The sequence below is a fragment of the Macaca nemestrina genome, chromosome 2, assembly GCF_043159975.1.
Source record: "Macaca nemestrina isolate mMacNem1 chromosome 2, mMacNem.hap1, whole genome shotgun sequence".
NCBI classification, from domain to species: domain Eukaryota; kingdom Metazoa; phylum Chordata; class Mammalia; order Primates; family Cercopithecidae; genus Macaca; species Macaca nemestrina.
In genome coordinates, this window is record NC_092126.1 from 90,516,964 (window position 1) to 90,535,560 (window position 18,597).

Below are 18,597 nucleotides of genomic sequence, written 5' to 3' on the forward strand. Positions count from 1 at the left end.
GGAACCTGCAGCAGCGATCTAGTTCCTTCAAAGGGTCTGTGGATTCTCTTGGCTTTCCTGGTATGTTCCTGTGGTAGTTGTTGGAGCAAAAGTTCACAATGTGGGTCTCCACACAATGCTCTCTCTGTCCAAGAGGGAGCTTCAAGCTAGTTCTGCCTCCTATCAACCATCTTAATCCTCTGATTTTTTTCTAGAACTGTAAATTTTAAGTCAACAAGATTGAAACCATCCACATCTTAGAATTATTGAAAGATGATTTAAAAAAATTAATATATAATTTCTTCAAATATGGCATTAGAGCAACTGAGGACTCTCTCTGCTAGAATTCCTAGCATGTAATGGTGGGCATCCTGTGGCTTGCCACAATTGCGTGGTGTTGGGAGTGCAAAGTTAGAGAGAAGGAGAGGGTAGGGTGGAGCCTCAGCAAGGACTTGGTAGTCTCCTTGGTAATGCTAGAGTTAGTAGTGCTCTTGGTCTCAAGCGTAGTGTTCCTTTGGAATTATGATAGCTAAACTCATCAATGCAGAGCAGGTTAGCTCCTGGATATGCTGTTAGAATCATCTTCTACAATATTTTGGTTTATCTTTTATCCTGCTTAGCACTTACCAAATTGTTTAAAGTGAGGTCTGAAATATTTGCACCTTCTATGCCTTTAACTCAAGCAATTTGACCTATAAACCAATGGCAATGGGGCAGGGGCTAGAAAGAAGTCAAGAAGACAGGGTTAGATTAAAAGATCAAGAAGGAGGGTGAGCGAGAACAGAGGCAACACTTGACGTAAAAAACATTTCTGTTGAAAAAGCAGTGGGTTTAAGTTGGGAGACGTGAGTCTCTCAGACTTTCATTCATGGGTACCTATACATAAGAATCTAGTGTTTACATATTTTACTTTTTCACATAACATGAAACCTGAATACAAGACAGCTAACTGCTTCACCAGGGTCCTAACCAAAGAATGATCTTTTCTAACATGAAGGAAAACCAGACTCCTTCTTAAAGGATTTCCAAATGAAATTTTGCATAGGATTTGTTACACTTTTTGTCATAAGAATTGACTCTAGAACACAAATGCTATTTAAAGGCAGTGTCACTCCATTAACATATTCATCTATTAAACGATGAGCCCCTTAAAGGCAGGGACCAGGCCTTGTTATTGTTCATTTTTGTGTTCTGAGCTCCTAGCACATAGAAGTGCTTAGAAAACACTGGCTGAATTAACAAAATCATCCTTCTTTCTGCAGCTTCAGAACAACCCTTCTCTCGTTCACTGTCTTTTTAGGCTTATAGATATTAATCCAAATGACGTATTTGCACTTTGTACCCTGTGTTCTCTGAGTGTGCAATTTGCTGTCTTTGAATCCATCTACAGGGAACAGATAATCCCTTTTTGACCAGTATCTTAAAAATGTGGGGCCGCAAGTGTTGCTCGTTTGGACCGTATTTTCTGCTCTTCTCATTTGATTAATAAGAATCATGAGCAGCACTAGAAAGAAGAGGGGTCCACTGCTTTCCTTCTGGGCCCAGAGGGCAGGTGAACGATAGGGCAGGAGGGCCCATTGGGAAGGACTCTGAACCCTCCACTTCTTGGGGCCATACTGGGTCTCAGCTGAAATCAAGCTGTTTGGGGCATGGAAAAGGTTAATGAACCTTCTCCTCGTCGTCTCTCCCTCTCTCACCGTGAGCTGACTGTTGCTGTGGGTGCAGACTCAGCCTAGGAGAGCTAATGTGCTCCTGTTTAATTGTTTGGGAGCTAAACAACAGACATGGAACAGTGAGAGGCAAACTGTTTCCTGGGCATATGTTCAGAGGGGCACCAATTGAAGCACTTCAAGCCCTCCCCCAAGCCCCTACTTTTGTTTTTAAATGAGGTGAAGTAATTATATGAATAAATGGAATCCCAGAAAATCACAAGAAAAGAAACCTCCTTCTCCCCGTTCAGATTATTTTCGGAGAGCTCATTTACTAAGCCAGGCAACCATTCCCTTTCAGCGTCCTTCCTCCATTGCCAGCTCAGCTCCCGGCTGCTGCTATGCTGGGTGCTGGGTCTGAGGCTCCGCCGCAGGGATGGTTCTGGCTCAGCAGTTTGCACAGCCCAGCCCCCTATCTCCCATGCCCACGGCCACTGCCACCAAGCACACCGCCTGAGTGCAGCAGTGAAGCAGTGAGCACTGTCACAGGGACCAGACGACTGTTAGCAGAGAACATCCACCGCGGATTTGTCTAGAGCTGCAGCTGTGGGAGGCACTTTGGCCTAGCAGCATCTGTCAGAGATATTTTCAGAAACCAACTTAATACAAAAGACACACACTGCAATATTAATGGTAGTCTCTGTGCATCCGATGTTTGAGAGCCGTCCTTTGTGCCATAATGTACCTTGATGGCAGCTGCTCGAGTTGTCAGATCCTGTAAAAGCCACAAAAAGAACAGCACAATACTTATTGCCCGAATGGTTTTGAAACAGGAAATGTTTCTAGCATGAAAAAAGATGAAATTTATGCTAACAACCAAAATAATCCCAAATCTGGGTTATTAAAACCAATATTGTATTTTTAAGAAGCTGCACAAACTTAGCTAACAGACTTTAGGAAAACCAAGTAGGCCGAGCGCAGTGGCTCACGCCCATCATCCCAGCACTTTGGGAGGCCGAGGCGGGCGGATCATGAGGTCAAGAGATTGAGACCATCCTGGCTAACATGGTGAAACCGCGTCTCTACTAAAAAATACAAAAAATTAGCTGGGCATGGTGGCGGGCACCTGTAATCCCAGCTACTCAGGAGGCTGAGGCAGGAGAATCGCTTGAACCCGGGAGGCGGAAGTTGCCGTGAGCCGAGATCATGCCTCTGCACTCCAGCCTGGAGACAGAGCCAGACTCCGTCTCCAAACCAAAAAAAAGAAAACCAAGTGATTCTAAGTGGCATGAGATAAAATGAACAACGTAACTGTGGAATTAGCATGATAGTAATGAACCAGGGCTGCTCATTTCCTCTCTGTACTTTTTATTTGGTGGTTGGGGGATTAAATCTTTTTTATAAATGGGGGAAAAAAAAAAACCAGAAGTCTCAAAGTGGTGTGGAAAATTCAGTTTTCAGGTCCCAGGTCATGTATACATCACTGATTATTTTCATTGGAAAGCATAATAAATCTCCACAGGACACACAAAAAAACTTTGGGTCGTTTCAGGTATTAGTTACATTTTCAGCAAGTTTTATTAATGCGCTCTTTTATTTCTCTTATTGATTTACACATATTTGTTGTGAACTACCACCCAAAGAACAGGTTTACAGCCATACTCAGCACCAGGTTTCATCATCACCTCGATTGCGCAGAACAAGAAACCCGTAGCAATAAGGACGTGGCAGCACAGATAAGCAGCTCCAAATCCTTACACATTGGCCAAGCAGTAAGGGGCACTCTGATTTGCTTTCAAAGGTCTACTCCATTTGTTCAAATAGACAAGAATTCCCTCACAACTCAGAAGACATTTCTATGAAATATTTTCTTGCCTTTGGAGTATTTTCAGCAGTAAAAATGGAGGAGAGAAGAGGCTAAAAGGACAAAAATATATCTCTAATTTTCTTCTGCCCTAGGTATAAATATTTTTTCATATATGTTATTTTCTAAGATGCCAGAAGTGGGATGCGCCAGTCTGCCCAGGCCTGCTCTACTTGATAATGGCATCAAACAAACAAATAAACAAAACTAAACTAAACAAAAAGAAAAAAGAAAGAAAGGAAGGAAAGACCCACTGTGAAAAATATGAGCCTGCAACATTCAGACCTTAAAACTGAGCAGGAGGACAGGGTACAGTGGAGGATAACACTAAGTTATTTAGTGCTAAGAATGTCAAAGTATAATTTTCAAAAAGTTAAAACAGGGCTCTCAATACTAATATAGAATGAGCATGTGTCAAATATATTATTCAACTCATTAATTAATGAGAGAAATAAAATCATTAAGCTGGTTCAAAGAGCATTTGAGGAGCTATTTATAGGCAATTTAATAAAGGAATGTTAAATTAGATTGCTAGGTTACAAACAAACTAGTAAATCTCTAGTAGGATAATAAATCATAGAATTTGGGGTTATTTTTTTCTGTTAGAAAATATTGCTTCTTTAAAATAACATGGAACTTCACAGAGCGTGAACCCTTAATTTGTATTTTAAATAGCAAAGGCAAGTCATGGTAGATTTTTTTAGAAAATAAGTAATCCCCAAGTGAGCCTCTTACACACAGTTTGAGTGTGACATTGATATAACATGCAATTATTTTTTGTCCTTGTTTACAATTTATGGATAATTTTTCTTAACAAGTGGTATAAGGAATCCTGAGTTGATCATCTAATAATGTTACTTTTTTTTTAGACAGCATGATGCTAGATAATAATGAAATTTTAATCAAGTTTCTATCAAATTTTTGTCACTTCCTTGATTTTTTTTTCAACATTGGTAGTTGGCACTCATGTACTTTGCAACTTACCAGTTAGGCTCACTGATTGTTTCAGTTCCTAGCAGCATGACTTGCTGAGCAGGAAGCGTGTAGTGACAGTGAGAACCTATTCTGCCTTCATATGCAAGGATGCTAGGATACTGTGATGTTAGCTGTACCAAGCCCTGCAAATACACACACACGTACACATACACAATGGGAATGATGAATCCAGACAATTTTATGAGGAAAGGAAAAGTGCAAATCTTTCTAGGCGAAGATAACCTTTATTTGAGTTTCCTGATTAGCTAAGCAATAGAACCAAAGACTGTGTTGTACGGGACCTTAGAGGTCAGCTATTCCCACTTCCTTGTCAAAGCAGGAGTTTCCAGAAAAGTCTTTTTCTGTCATCTTTGTAAAATGCAAATCTGATCATGTCACTCTCTTGTTTTAATATCAGTCAGTCGTTCCCCATTGTCCTCAGGATAAAGTCCATATTCCCTAACATGACTTATAAGGTCTGGCCCCTTTTATCTCTCTCTACCCTCAAATCTCTTCCCTCTCTCCCGTTGCACTTTTCCTGTTAACATATGGATTTATTTTAGTTTTCCAAATGTGTTATTTTCTGGTTAACCTCTGTATATAGGCTGTGTCTTCTCTCTGGGCAGTTCATGGTTCCCAAGGCTGGTCTGAAGAAGAGCCTGGGAATTCCACCCAACAGTCCTTGTTTTCTCCTTAGAGTAATAGTCAATGCCTTTTATCCTTGAGCTGAAACTATATATGAAAGAATAGCATAGAGTTGGTAGATCAGGAGATTTAAGGAATGACAGAAGTGCAGCACATTGCAACTTTGCCCGGAATCTGACAAAGTCGCTCATGGTATCTTTGAGAACGGTAAGAAGGGATGCAGGTTGGTTCCCAGTACTCTGAGTGAAATTCGTAACTGGTTGAAAACAGAATGCAAAGGAGGCATGAGTATGAGGTCAACTGCATACTTGAGAGTGGTCTCTGTCTTTACCCTTTACAAGTCATTATTTTCATCAGTGTTTCAGACGTGGATATTAATGGCATGCTGATAAAATTTTAAAATGGACTCAAGTTGGGAGAAGTGAATATTTAGATGAAGATTAGCTGACAAAGTGCTCTTGACAAATTGAATAATGAGTTATATCTAACCCGACAAAATTTAAGTGGATAATCATAATAAAACAGCACAATGATAGGTTAGTGTGTGAGTGGGGAGGAAGATTTGGATCAAATAGTTGGTGAGTCTAGTTGGGAGTAAGTTCCACTTGAGTCCCCCCGGCAACATGACTTGCAAAAAAGGTTAGGTTCCGTGGCTGAATTAATAAAAGCTATTATTTATATCAAAGAGGGTTTTAAGTGTCTTTCTTGTTTGGCTTGCCCAACTCAATGATGGGAGCCTGTGTGTGGATTTCCGGTATTGTATCTCAGCATGCTGGCTGACTGCAGTGTCGGAGGGACACACACAGCCTGGAGAGGGACAGGAAGCTCTGTAGTGGAAGGTTGGTTGAAGACATCTGCGTTCTTTAGCTTGGAAACTATTACTTAGCTCATACCATTATAACATTAATTGCTAAGGGTTATTTATTTGTAACAAAAATTTACAATGAGAAAAACCCTTCAATACACTTCAGCTGAACTGATTAATCAATGTGGTTTATGAAATGTTTGAATTGATCACCCATTACTATCTTTGTATTAAAGTTTACCGTGATCTTTTCAAAGAAGGGTTGAGAAAGAAGATAATTTGGATTTATGGTGTGTCTCTTAGAATTTGGTCTCCTGCAATTCCCTGACAATAAATTTGCTTGGGGAGTATCTGTTCTTCTGTGCCAATATAAAAGGTATGAGTTTTATAAATAATAATAGTCCACAGGCTTGAATGTGCAAAGTTGAAACTTTCTATCTCTGTAAATGAATTTCACGCTCTCTAGTTCCTATTTCTGCTTTTAATGGAAAACTTAATGTTATCACTTTGACAACATTCACTTCTAGTTTAAATCGAAACTAAAATCTAAATTTGGTCTAAAATTCAGTGTAATCGGAATTTTCATTGCTGCTTCTGCTTCCCTGAAGTTCCTGGCAGGTTGGTGTGGCATAAGGAAAGAAAATCTGATTTTCCTGTCCTCCTCTGATCTCTCTGGTTCTCACAGGGTGGGGGGGTCTCCTTCCATTTGGTCTTTGGTCTTTCCTCCATGGAAGGTTTATGCGCTCTGTATCCTCTGACCTGGAACTGTGAGTGGTAACCCCTTTTCTCAACCACTTCTGTGACTTTTTTTGTATGCGCATTGGGATTGTGTACCTTCTTAGGTACTCTTGACTCTTTTCCACGTACCACCCTGCAGAAATCACAGCTTTGGGAACTGCACCTATATTCCTCCTTCAGCCCTTTTACTTACCGTTTGGCATCATGTTGGACTCAGGGCTTTGTTGTGAGTGGTGCAGTGTTTGAACCACATTGTGGAAAGCCAGGAAATGGGCTCTTTCTCTCTGAAATCTCCAGTTCTCACCTGTGACTTCTGGTGTGGACGCTACCAAGGTCCTTTAAGAGATGGCATTGTCAGTGTGCCAAGTCGCTTCTCAGGTCCTCACAGCATACAAGCTCTTAACAATTATTATTTCTTCTCCAAGTGGTAGGAAAGCTGCTCTTGGCACAGCCAGTTTCCTCTGAAATGTTTCCCACTCCATGAATGTTTTGTTCTGAATTTTCCAGAATTTATCTTTTGTAATTCAAAACCAAGTCTTCAAAATTTCCCATAGTTTTGGTTTTTCTTGTTCTCAAGTGCCTGCCTCTGCTGTCATGAATCAGTTGTGGAAATGCAAAGCCCAAAGTGTACTCTATTTTCCCCACCATCAGCCTCAACTACCCCACTATAGACTGCAGAGAAAAAAATGGCTAAGAAGGAAAAATACAAATGTTTCCATTATATTGGGCAGGAGAGGGGGTGGTGAGGTTAACATTGGAATTGGAGTGGGAGTGGGAGGCAGTTAGGTGGGAGGAGTGAAAATATTGATGTGCTTCTGGAGCTTGGAAAATCTCCTCCTGTGATTCTGATGTAATTCTTGCCTCTCCCTAGAACCTCACTTTGTGAGGTTCAGTGTTTACCAAGGTGTTTCATTGTATGACACATTCTTCAGTAAGCCATCGTGTGTTGAGAAGTGGGCTGTGGGTCATTGTTCACTGCACTTCAGGGCACTCATCCTTTCCCCTGTCCCTAATGAACACAAGAACCACACCTGTCTTATTCAGCATCCCATCTTGCAAATTCAGTCACATGGTAGGTGCTCTGGAAATATTTATTGTATGAATGATTGAAGACGGTAAGAATGACAGCTAGGATTAGTTTTGGGAAAAAATTATATTCAAGACAATTGAGGAAGTGATGCCATTATGATTTGGAAAGAAGGATAATTCTGGATTAGGAAAAGGGGAGGGAGAATGGGAAAAATAGCTTCTATATTCCAAGAGGCTAATATTTTGAAACCCAAGATGGCACAGAAAGTATTGAGTTGTGTTTATTAGGGACTGAGCAGTTTCTAGGGTCTGATAGCCAGAACATTGCATCTACCTTCCCCTCTTATCCGCCCTGCAATAAGACATGAAGTCTTGGTTAATCTATAGGTCCTTGAGCAGAAGTCTACCGGGTTATCCAGTCCTCAGCATCAGCAGTGTTCATCTATTGATCAATTGGAGCCTCAATCAGGGTCTTTGAACAGCTTTCCTTGGGCCAAGGGCCAGCTTCCCCAAGTGAGTGTTCTGCCTAGAGGTCTGCACACCCCAGTCAGGTCAAACCACCTAAAGTCACTCCATGGAGGTAGACACAGAAGGAGGAAACAATTCCAAACCAGGAATTTGTTTCCCCAACATATTTCTATTATTGTTTTTCACATTTATTTTCTACTCTTAAAACCACTAATAACCATGAAGCTGAAATAGATGCCTGGTCAGTTTCAAGTCAGTTCCATGACATTATTGACTTCATTCTACATCAGAGGAATAGGGAGAATTTTGGGGGAAATTATTTTAAATTCTGTCCTACTCTCTCTTACCTTGTCTTTGTATTTCTTGATTTTTGAAAGCAGTGTGGTAGTGAATCATTAACTATACTATCTTCACAAGCCCATGTCAGATTTTGTAGTATTCCTTATAGGAACACATTCTATCTAATAAATTTTTCAGTCAAGAAATCATAGGATAGAAGCCACTGGTCATTGCCAGATTGGGCAAAAATGGAAATTCAGTTTCACTTAAAAATATTCTCTCTACTTGAGATATTTAAATATGTTATTCTTTATTATGTTTTGATTACATAAGCAAAGATATTTTGCAATCTGCCATTTTTACTTATTTACAGCAAAGTCATAGAAATGAATCTTTCTCTTTTAGTTTATGGTTGTGTGGGAAAATGTGTTACTCTTTAAGATCATTGAAGCTTAAAATATAAGCTTGAAGTTTTACATATTGATGGGTTGAAATATTTTGGCAAAAAAATTGTATTAAGCAACCAAAATTTTGAGAAAGTATGGCTAAAATATCTTTCCTCATTATAATAAAATAGAGGTGTGAAGTTAGTAATATTAGTATAACATGGAGTTTAATTCAATAGAAAGCATGCACTCAAACCTTTTCAACAACCATTTATTGAATATTGACTACGAGCAAGGCCAAAGTCAGTAGAGAATAAAATAATGAACCAAGTCCATTTTCTGTCCTCAATGAATGTATAAGATAAAGTATAATCAAAAGCAAGGTGGGGAGTGGCGAATACCATAAGGAATTTGGAAAAGACATGTACTGCTCTTAGCAAGAGATGAAGGAAGAATCTGGGAGGAGTCAGTAGCTTTTGAGTTATTTCTGGAAGGATGATATATGAAGGGAAATCCTTCTAGTAGAAGAGCAGTCTGTGAAGTATACATAATTTGAAGACTGCTTGTACTTCACCTATATTTGGGATTAAACACATTTTGAGACTTGGCCTAGGGACTTAACCAAAGATAAATCCATTCTAGCCACAAAATCCCCTTGGACATTTTCTCCCTTTGTGGCCCTGGGATATTTCTGTTTGCTGCTTCCTCTCCCTGGAGTGCTTTCTCCCTGAATACCTGCTTGGCTTTCTCCCTCACCTCCTTTAGGAAATACAAAATTTAAAATTTCCGCTGTGATTTCTGTCTCTTTTTCCTGCTTTGTATCCACTGTACATACTGCCATCTAATATATTACATATGATGCTTATTTATTTTATTTGTCTGTTGTCCCTCACTAGAATGTGTGCTTCAGGAAGGCAAGGATATGTGAATGTTTCGTATCCTCAGATTCTATAATAGTGCGTGGTGCACAGCATGCATTCAATATGTTAATGTATTTGTGGAATGGTTGAGTGAGAGCACAAAGATGAAGAAGCAAAGTGGCTCCAAACAGTTTAATTGTTTTAGGTCACAGCATAGCTACAAGCTGAATATGTATGCTCTTGTCTGTTGGCAGGTAGCTTATCTGAGATGTGAATCAGCATATAGTGGCTAAAAGCACACTTATTAGCTGTGTAACGTTGGGCAAGTCACTTGACCTCTTTGTGTCTGTTTTTTCATTTGTAAAATAGGGTGAACAAAGTCTCTTCTGCATAGGATTATTGTAAACGTTAAATAAGTTAATATATTTACGTGTATCTGACATAGAACAATTGGTACATAAGTGTTTACTATAATTATTTGCTTTTGTGTTACAGAATTAAGTTTGGTTTTGCAACCAAACTCTGTTTTCTTCTGTAAAATAGGGAGAACAAAGTACCTTCTGCATAGGATTATTATAAACATTAAATAAGTTAACATATTTACATGTATCTGACATAGAACAATTGCTAGATAAGTGTTTACTATAATTATTTGCTTTTCTGTTACAGAATTGAGTTTGTTTTTGCCCATCTGAAATATCTGTAAAGATATAAAATATCTGTAAAGACTCTGAGGATGGAACAGATACTTCGTAGTTTTCTTCAAACTTGTATAGCTCAAGGGGTAACTATTTCCTTCTGCATGGACTGTCACCCTCTCTCCCGTCAGACCCTGCCCCTGTGCTTGCCTTCAAGCCTTCATACCTTCAAAACATCTTGCTCTGGTCACCTTTTATAGGTGACCTTTCCCCATCTTAATTTCTCTATTCTGTGTTTTGTGGCACACTGATTCTGGGTATGGAGTATATGCTCAGCCAGCAAATCTGTTAATCATTATCTTAATTGACTTGGTATTTCCCAGTATTCCTTTTTCCAAGGCATAATTTATTCTTTCTGTTTTTGAATGAAGCACATAGAATTGTATTACCTGAATTTCACCATCCTGTAAATCCAGTCATTGCCATATTCTTTTCTAGCCCTGACCAGTAAATCTATTCTTTACTTATCATGCTAACAACAACAACAACAGAGAGAGAAGCAAAAGTCTTGCTTAAATGCTTTTAATTGCTCTGCTGTCCACATATGCTCATGATGAGAAACACACCTCTCTCTTCTTCTACCAATTGCTTGGCCTCCCTACTTCCATTTTCTTAGTTTACTCCTAAGAGCCCCATGTAAACCTGACAGTTTCTTTTAGATGTTGGAACAAACTGTTTTCGTGATTTTGAGTTTCTTATCAGTGTGTAAATGGCTCTAAAACATCAGTTTAAGCTTTGTCCCTTTCCTGTTCCAGATTTTGAGGTCTAGCAGGACAGGTACACAGAGGTTCAGCTTCTGGATCAGATCCTCCTGGTATAGGGAGTTGGATACAACCAACTCTACAACTCGTCTATCTCTGGAGCCCATTGGAGATGTCAAGGCCACTGCACACTGTTTTTCTTTACTTTGGGTAGTGCAAATAAACTGTCACCAGGTAAGAAGTGGTCTCTGTTTAGAGTGGCAAAGACTGACTTTGAGCACTAAAAAAAAGATGGAGAAGAATGTTAAACAAAACAATATTATTTTTACATAAAATATGGAACTTTTTTTTTTTTCTGTAATGCATTTCTGGATTCAGCAATCGAAAGCAGAAAAGTGAAAAATGCACATTTTCCTTATAGACCTATGTTCACTGCATAGCTGACAGTAAGTTAAAAATACTTGGCTGGTGAGAAAGGTGAGAAATGGATGATGATTCAGCCGCTCCAAATAAAGAACCTGCAGCTGAAACTAAAGGCTGGTCGGATGTAGCGTTGCAGAGTTGGTTTTAAGTTCTCTTCTACTAGGCAAAATTCAAGGTAGTGAGCAGCATGGGCTGTGGTATCTAGACATAAAAGCCTTTGTAAAAGTGACAAAAATGTCAAAATGATAATTTTGAAAAAATGAGGTTCAACTCTTACTCTTAATTAGAAACACCAGAGAGAACACATAACACAGGAGTTCTTGTTACAAATCCCGCCTCTGTTTACCTAACACTTTCCTCTTGTGGGTTGCCTTGTCTCATTTCGAAGGCATTGCAAGAACTGTTTATGACCCTGGCCTGCTCACTCCCCCACAGCTGGCTTATTTTTGTCTGCCAGTCAGTCAAGGTGCTAATTGTGCCTATGAATACCTCACAGCTGTTCTTAACACATTGTTCCAAACAGTTCTCTTTGGCATTTAACGGTGAGTTTTGACTTTTTTCTTCCCCAGCGCTAACATTCAAGACTCCACTGGGTTGAGAGCTCCTACTTTTCTTTTTTTTCCCCTTAACTTATATTTTAGGTTAAGGCGTACATATGCAGGTTTGTTATGTAGGTAAACTGCTGTCACAGGGGTTTGTTGTATGGTCCTGATGCTAAGGTAGTAAGCCTAGTACTTAATAGTTATTTTTTCTGCTTCTGTCCCTCCTCCCATCCTCCTCCCTCAAACAGGCCCCAGTGTCTGTTCTTCCCTTCTTTGTGTGTGTGTGTTCCCATCATTTAGCTTCTACTTATAAATGAGAACATGCAGTATTTGGTTTTCTGTTCCTGTGTTAGTTTGCTAAGGATAATGGCCTCCAGCTCCATCCATGTTTCTGCAAAGGACATGATCTCGTGCTTTCTTATGGCTTGGTAGTGTTCCATGTTGTATATGTACCACATTTTAGTTATCCGGTCTATCATTGGTGGGCATTTAGGTTGATTTCATTTCTTTTAATTTTCCCAGAAACCCCCAAACAACCCCATTAAAAAGTGGGCAAAGAACATGAACAGACACTTTTCAAAGGAAGACAAACATGTGGCCCAGAAGCATATGAAAAAAAGCTCAATATTGCTGATCATTAGGGAAATGCAAATCGAAACCACAATAAAATACCATCTCACAGCAATCAGAAATGGCAATTATCAAAAAGTCAAAAAATAATAGATGCTGGTGAGGTTGCAGAGAAAGGGGAATGCTTATACACTGTTGGTAGGCGTGTAAATTAGTTCAACCATTGTGAAAAGCAGTGCTGTGATTCCTCCAAGAGCTGAAAACAGAACTACCATTGGACCCAGCAATCTCATTATTAGGTATACACCCAAAGGAGTATGAATCATTCTAATCATTCTACCATAAAGACACATGCATGTGAATGTTCATTGCAGCCGTATTCATGAGAGCTCCTACTTTTGACGTTAACTTCTATTTCTTTTTAATGTCCACCTCTTCTATTGTTTGTTTCTTTGCCGCAACCACCTTCCCTTTTATTTTTTAAAATAAAATTTTCTTTTAGTAGTTTTAGAAAAATGCAGAAAACATGAAAAGATAGCAAGGAGTTCCCATAAATTCATTGCCCAGTTTTTCATATTTTTAGCATCTTAAATTAGTATGGTGTATTTGTCACAATAAATGAAACAATTTTAACTATAGTTCATACTTTACTCAGATTCCCTTAGTTTTTACTTAATATTCTTTTTCTCTTCCAGAATTCCATTCAGGATGACACATTACATTCGGTATGTCTTCTTAGAATCCTCTGGGCTGTGACAGTATCTCAGAATTTCCTTGCTTTTGAACATACTGAGTTTTGGTAAGGTATTTTGTAGAATATTCCTCAAGTGGAATGTATCTGATGTTTTTCTCATGAGTAGACTGGGGTTATGGATTTGGAGAGGAAGACCATCACATCATATCAAGGGTGCATGCTACCAACGTGATTTCTCACTGTTGATGGAGGTAACCTGTTGGTAACCCGACTGAGGTAGTGTTTGCCAGATTTCTGCACTGTGAAGTTACTTTTTCCCTCCCTTTCACACTGTACTCTTAGAGAATGAGTTTCTGTACACATGCTATACTTAAAGAGTGGGGAATTATGCCTCGCCTCCTGGAGGGTAAAGTGTCCACTGTATATAAATTATTTGAAATTCTTCTGCAGTGGGGGTTCTTTTCTTTTCTCTTCTTTTCTTTTCTTTTCCTTTCTTTTCCTTTCTTTTCTTTTCTTTTCTTTTCTTTTCTTTTCCTTTCCTTTCCTTTGCTTTCCTTTCTCTTTCTTTCATTCTTTCATTCTTTTCTTTCTCTCTTTCTCTGTTTCCTTCCTTCCCTCCCTTCCTTCCTTCCTTCCTTCTTAAAAATCAGTATGTGTGTTATGTTTTGGATTATATATAATCAAATACCACATGATTTTTAAAGTTAAATTAGAGACCACCTTTATTTTCAAGGAGTCACTTGTCACTTCCCACATCCCATTCCTTAATTGTCTTGATTATTATAAGCATAGACAATTATATGGTTTAGAGAGTTTAAACCATATGAACACAATTCTAAACAGCTCTTTTCAAAGGCTTCTTCGAGATCCTCCCTTTCTATCCTCCTTCATAATCCCAAGACATTGAAAAAAATAACCTGTGCTTAGAACCCTGCTGATAGAAATGCTTCTGGTTTTAGGTAACTACTCAAACTTACTGGAACATTGCCCTACCTTCTACTCCGCTTTGCTGATGTAGTTTTCATCATATCTTCTTTGTGTTGTTTTGAGCACTGGCACTCAATAAATATGAAATGATGATCAATACAAGGCACTAAGTGGTCTCAGTTGAGAAAACACTAAACAGAAACACAAAAACATCAAAGTATAATACAATTTTCTTTTCCGTCATCACCGGTTAGTCCAGTTTGCACTTTCTAGATACAGAAGATGGAGCATCATGTTATCCAAAATATAATGAAAATTTCTTCCCAGAAGGCTTTTTAAGGGCAAACGGAAGTACATTTTAAGCCCATAAATCTGTTGCTCATTGTAGATTTTTCTTTATTATATTTTTCAAGTTCATCCCAAACCATAAATGTCTAAGTGACTTCATGTACTTGAGGCTCTGAATTTTTACGTTCCCACCACATTCAATTAGTTGGCTCCTTTTGCCTGAGGAAGAAATGTCTTGTTATTTTTTGACTACAATGCTCCGTCTTTTATAATGGCCTTCGTGTATTCGTTTCTATCAAGTTACCAGCCACATGTGCAGCTCCAATTATTAGAAATGGAGTTTAGAAAATCTATAATCACTCCTTAGACAAATATCTTTTTAAATGCTGTTCCACTGGTTGACTTGAGTCTACTACTCTTTGGGGGTGATTTCCATTTTCTTTAGTAGCAGCCCCTGGAATGCTTTCTACAAGCATGGAATTAGGCAATGGTAAGCACTTCTTGAAGATGACTCTTCTGTTTCCTTCTGGCTATCTGGAGGTGGATCTCCTTGGTATTTCTGATCCATGATATTTGCAGAGCCAGACCACTCCCTTGTGACTTCAAGGGGCTTCCTGGTTTATTGCTTCTCTGGCCTAGCCCTTCCGATGTTCAGGTATGGTATATGACACATCTACCTGCTCTGCGGTCTTGCAATGATCATTTATTGTGCTTTTTATGGCTCATGCCCCCCCAAATTTGAAACTGATGGGCTTATAATAGGTATTTTTTGGGTGGGCCCACATATATGGATGCTGTGGAAATGAAATGTGGTATAGAGTACAAGCATATACAGCTCTTTGGGTGGTGGCAGAGGTAGCACTAGGAAAATGGGAATGGTGGTTGCAAAGGGGCCACAGGTATGGTGTAAGATCTTGACATATGGGAGGCTGTCAGTACCTAACAAAAGGGAAAAGCATTATTTTAGAGGTACATGTGCCTGCCCTCTAAAGCACAGAAGCATTGAAGAAAGACTTTGGATTTACCTGAAGTCCTGAGTTCTAGTCTCGTTTTTATCTCCAACTGGTTGTGTAGCCTACAATAAGTCACTTGAACTCTGTAGACCTCTGTTGTCTCATTTGCACCTAAGCGGGTTGGACTAAGACACTCTAGTTCCTGTAATATTGAATAGCTTTTGAAAATTTTTCACAAAGCTGCCTTATTTGCCAAGCTAGCATAAAGTCGAATTTTGTGGATATAAAGAATGAAGACGGGTTTTAACCATCTCTCTTTTACTGGAAACAAGAGCAAGCTGGAAATTAAAATGAATTTCAATGCATTTCTACCATGCAGATTTATTGAGCGCATGATAATAAGAATGCAGTAGTGAATAAGACACAGCCCTGTCCTCAAATGTGCTAACTTTGTAGACACAAAACATGTCAGTTCCCCCTCCTTCTCTCCAAACTCCTACCAGATCTTGAAGGAAACAGTCTGGGACCAAATCTCTGGTTGGCTTTTTCCAAAAGCTCTATTATCTCAGGGTTGTGGCAGAGGCCCTTCAAGGGTCAAAGTAAATTCAAGGGACTTCCTAAAAGTGACAGTTTTTATCTCTACATTGTCAGGTTTTTGGACAATAAATCATTATCCAATCTATTTATTACCCAGGCTCCAAGCTGCTGGCATATGTGGCACCTTTTTACAGATAACGAAATGTGTCCTATCCAGAAAAATTGCATCAATGGGTGCCCTCTGTGCACAATTAGGGAAAGGTCCTAATTGGGGCACCAATTAGGGAAAGGCCCTCCTTCTTACAGGCTGACTCAGCCTCTCACCAGAGCACCCGGGGCCAGGAACACACACAGGAGCTATCGGACCCTGTCCAGGCCCTCAGTGCATGCCCACACATGACCACCTGGCATCCCTCAGAGCCTCCCTCAGAACAATGCTGCTCTTTGGACGTTTACCAGGAAAGTGGGCTCTCTGAGAGTCATTCTCCTAACAGAACCAGGCTGTTAAGACAGAGTCTCTTTGCTTCATATTTAAAATATGGCACCGTGTGCAAGCTGCCTCAGGGTTTGGATGACAGGCATCCTATTTTTGTCAGATTGTCCTGGTTTTTAATACTTTTTTCCCTTCGGTGTCCTGAGAAATCCTTCTGAGTGGTGATGTGTCCCCTTTAATAAATGAAACCACCCATACAATCACAGCACTTGAAATACGACTATGAGGAATATGTAGAAGTGGAGTTGTGATGGCACTGCCAAAGCTCACTGAGCTGATTCTCCCTCACACACAGTCTTGTTTAATTGGCCTAATGAGTTTGGCTGATGTGACCAAGTGATCAATCAGGTTAGTGTTATGAGATATTGGAAAATAGGATTAGAGAAGAGAAAAGACTTTTGGCAAATTGACTACAAGACAGGGAGACAAGAAGTCTTGATTTAACAGTTGAACAGTTTGTTTTTTTCTGCTATCCCTTGAATGCTGATAAGACATAACAAAACCTACTTGGATGTGCTTGCTTGCACATGTTTCATTGGTATTCATTTTGCAGACCCCCCTCTGTTTTGATTCAAAAATGCTTTTCTTTTTCTCAAACACAATAAGCTAGAAGTTCTGCCTCTTATGAAACATTCAAGAACCAGTGAATGCCTGCTATCTAGAAAAGTGAAATGCCCTCATCGAATTCTTGCTACCGTTATGTATTGTCAACAGATTCTGTGAATAAAACAAAACAAAACATGAATTTTAACACTGCTGTGTAACATTAGCTTCATTTCAACATTAGCCGCTTTGATCCTATGTATGTGAAGTGGGTGACTGACTAGAGAGGATTTTTGCGTGTGGATTTTCTTTCTCCGTCTTTTCAAATGGCTATTAAGGGAGGAAGTCCTGGGGTCATCTCAGTCCAGTAACTGAAACTGCTTGAGACAGACATTCTTCCAGCTCTGGGAAGGCTAGAAATCAGGTGAACTTCTCACGCTTGGCTGGTTTTCCAGTTGACTTGCTGCGTGGGAGGTAAATATGGGTATCCTGCAGCATGTGGCATTCTGCAGTTCATTTACAAAGACCTAAGGGCTTGATTTTGTTTTCTAAAACGCAACTTTGAACTTCAGTCAAACTTGTAAAATTGGTATAAATTTGCTCCTCACCTCTGGGAGTAGGAAATGTTTATTTCTGTTCAAATAAATCTGACTCTATTCCCTCCTCTTCCCTGCAACGCTGGTAGGAAATTTAACCTAATCTATTTTTGCCCCTGACTTTCCTTTCATTGTTCAAGGGAACAGAGGGTCTTATACCTTTCAGAAAATCTGACGAAGGGCCTCTGGTCTTGCTGCTGGAGGGGCTCACTGAGAAGAGGGTGTATCTGGTGCCACACCCTGCACTTGGCCCTGGGGATTTTTTATCCTTCCTGGGCTACAGATAGCAGGATTTAGACCTAGGCCTCCATCACCTCGTTAGTAGCCCTGCGTAGGACGAGGCCTTAAGGTCCACTGGGATAAAAAGGTCATATCTTTTAGAAACTTCTGAGCTTTCCTCTTGAATAATACAGCTATCTCCTTTGGGAGCCTAAGCTTCTGAAAACTCTCTTCCTTGGAGTGAGTCAAGTCTCAGACATCTAGATCACAGAGCCTTGCTTTCTCCTTGAAATGGAGCTAGGGGAAGTATCTCTCATTCTCTCACGATAAACATACAGGCATACTTAAATTCTCAGTCCGTGTTCCCTGCCACATTTGATGTTGTCTTAATTTTTTTTCTTACTCTTGAACTGTTGAATAAGCTACCAGCATTTTAAATAAGTTCAGGATTATGTTGCCAGAAAATAGTCTTTGATATCTGTGACAATTTTGTTGTTGTTATTTGTTTTTTCTTTCTTTCTTTTTTTTTTTTAATGGGGAAAAGCATGAAGTTGTCTTTTTCGTTGTCTTTCTCTTCATGTTTTAAGTACAGAGTTCTTCTGAAGGGCAGACTTTGTGGTTCTCGTGGAATGTAAATAGCTCAAATGGCTCCACTTCCAAGAAACCTTCTTTAACCTTAAAGTTGAATGAAGTAAGCGCTTTCTCCTGTTCTCTAGTATATTCCCAGCAAAACTTC

The 18,597-nt window shown here is 39.5% G+C and overlaps 1 long non-coding RNA gene across 1 annotated transcript in view; it reads left to right on the forward strand.

Annotated features, from left to right (window-relative positions):
- Window positions 1-18,597, forward strand: part of LOC105489986 (uncharacterized) — a 312,911-nt gene that overhangs the window by 199,901 nt on the left and 94,413 nt on the right. The gene's annotated exons all lie outside the window — the stretch shown is intronic.